Source organism: Furipterus horrens, unplaced genomic scaffold, assembly GCF_987537825.1.
Source record: "Furipterus horrens unplaced genomic scaffold, mFurHor1.1.pri manual_scaffold_3, whole genome shotgun sequence".
Taxonomy (NCBI): domain Eukaryota; kingdom Metazoa; phylum Chordata; class Mammalia; order Chiroptera; family Furipteridae; genus Furipterus; species Furipterus horrens.
The window spans coordinates 50603465-50606445 of record NW_028327173.1 but is presented as its reverse complement, the minus strand read 5'-3'; positions in this window follow the sequence as shown (position 1 = coordinate 50606445).

Below are 2981 nucleotides of genomic sequence, written 5' to 3'. Positions count from 1 at the left end.
AAATAGTATTCCAGGAAAAAAGAAAACTCAAGTTCAGTTTGAAATTCACACAATAGAAACAAGGGCTTTCCCTTGAGACAACTGTCATACTTCAGTGCTTTATGCATAATTCACATTTCTTCATGTACAGTATGAAAAAATTTTTCACTCAAAAGTCAAGATTTAAGATTTATTAAAATAAGTATTCTTCCTTCATGAAGGACATATTTTAAAAGGAACTGATAGTGTTTTGACTGCAAATGAGTGGCAGTGAAGAAGACAGTGACTACTACTATTACAGTTTATTTTAATTCTCTTATGTTTTTTCTGGCTATTTTGTTATTTAATCTTTATTGTATTTTTTTCCATTACCATTTACTTAGTCCCATTATATCTCCCTCCCTGCAGCAGTCACCACGCTGTTGTCTATTATGTTTGATGCCACTGCTTTTATTTGTGTGAAGTTGCCAGCAGTTTTACTTATCACTGCTTTTTTTGTTTGTTTTTACCATCAGTGCAAGTGTCAACCTACTGAAAAAGACATAATGTTTATTAATTAAGAAGAAAAAAGTTTTGACCTCACAGGTCACCCACCCCCACCCCCCCAAAAAAATTTCATGGACCACAATTTGAGAACATTTCACTGTCACATGAGTAAAAAATAAACTTTTATTGTTTAAGCTAGTCAATATTGAAGCTGTTTATTGCAGCAATAAGCCTCTGTGAATGCAGAAATTGATACTTTGAAGTTGGGTATTACCTTGACAAAAGACAGAACATAGGGCATTAAGCTAATGCTATGTGTTTGAGCCATAGATGACAAGGAGACAGGGCTATGAAGCTAGAAAGCTCTATTCTGTATTTTGAAACATTTGGTAAAACTACCACCAGTGATAACATAGAAAGCAGGCACCTGCTTAAAGACCCTCAAGCTCTTAAGGAGGTAATGAGAAAGAATCAAAATGATCTTGTATGTTGGATGCTATTGCTACTCTTATAAGTAGAATACTGTGAGAAAGAGATGAGCTTAAATAAGAACTGGCAGGTTTTTTTTTTTTTACAGAAATGATAAGGAAGAGAATGTCCATAAATTTGAATCCATGAAGGAATGTTGAAGACAGCTGTTTGCTACAAAGAAATAAAATAAAACAAAAAAAAATTGTTTCTGGGAGTCAAGGGCCTACTAAGTCTTAGTCCTTATAGCAAAGATCAGACTCTGGATAGCCTCCCCAGCCATGTATGATGACCTAATGTAGTTACCATTAAGTAGAGAGAGACTGGCATGTACAGGAAAGAACTTTGGGTATAGTTACTGACATAGAGCTGACTAGATCAAAAGCCTACTTAGTTTTCAAGGAAAATTTATGTCCCCAGAAACCAGGAGTCTGATGTTTTAAATCACTCTCTGGACCTAATACTTGCATGTGCCAGAAGTAAGCTGTGAATATTGGGCAACAACCAATGTAGGCATATCACCAATGTTCTTATGACAATGGAGGCAAATGCGAAAGGAAGAACTTCCCAACGCCTGGAGCCAGGGGTCTGGGATGAGTGTTCTTTTTAGTAGAATTGAAGTCTAATTAAGGAACATCCCTCCAACCCCCACCACAGTAGACATCTTCACATCTAGTGATACCTTATATTGTTATGGGCCAGTGTCTTCCATTATTTCTCTAAAACAACTTTTGTTGGGGAGAGGTAAAGGAGGGTAGAGGCGAGATAAATGTTGATGGATGGAGATTTGATTTGGGGTGTGAACATACAATACAGTGTAGAGATGATATGTTGTAGAATTGTGTACCTAAAGCCTGTAGAATTTTGTTAACCAGTGTCACCCCAATAAATTCAATAAAAATGAAAAAAACAAAAATAAAAATACATAAAAAAAAATATAATAGTCCCTCTCTATATCACAGTTCACTTCTCACAGCCTCACTGTATTGCAGGATTTTTAAAATTATTATATTTAATTTTTATTGCAGATTTTTCGCTATATCACAGGATTTTGCGGTACTGTATATGTATTGTTAAAGTTACGTAGGTTTAAGAGTGTAGAATATGTTTAAGAACATAAATAGTGTTTATAAAAGTGTGGAAAAGGGTAATAAGTGAGTGGGAAAGGTTAATAAGGGACTGGGAATGGTTTATAAGTGGTGGGAAGGGTTTATAAAGCCTCAAAATATATATAAATACTAAAATAAATGTAAGATTCCTACTTCACGGATTTTCACCTATTGCAGTGGGGTCTAGAACGTAATACCCGTGATAAGTGAGGGAATACTGGATCTATTATGCTTTTCTGAATATGCTTTATCACTGTATATTATTATGTATGAGGTGGTAGATCACTTTTTCTTTTAACTTTTAGGCAGCTGGCCCACAAGGAACCACATCCAGATCCCATGCCTATCACCCAAGTACTGGTCATGTGCTTTGACCTGGATCCAGTGACTAAATGGAATTTGGGGTCGCCTTTCTGGGGAAGGGATGAGTATGTCTTATGCATGAAAAAGGAAGTGAAACAGATACGTGATGTTCCGAAGAATAGACTGCTAGTGTTTACCAATTTCCATGCTCTCTTCTTCTTCCTGAGCGAAGTGGGTGTACATTTTCCATACCCTTTTGGCATGGACTTGTGACTTATTTTTAGACAATGTAATGCAAGTGGAAGCAATGTGTGCCAATTTCTGAGTATAAAAATACCTCATTCTCTTTCCCCATCTGTTGGCTGATGCAGAGAATTCCAAAGATTTACAAAGAAGATGGGAAAAAAAAAAAAAAAAAAACAGATAGAGGAGCCTGGATACCTGAATGACTGCTTGTGTAGACTAAACTCTATTGACCTACACTGGATTTTGAAAAGAGTGTGAAATAAACTTCTATTAAAATTATGTGCTGAGATTTGTGGATTTTTTTAATGTCGCATCTGTCAGCTTCCCTGACCATAAGTGCTGAGATGCTGAAATTTGCAGACAAAATTAGATTCTCCACCTGTAGACTCA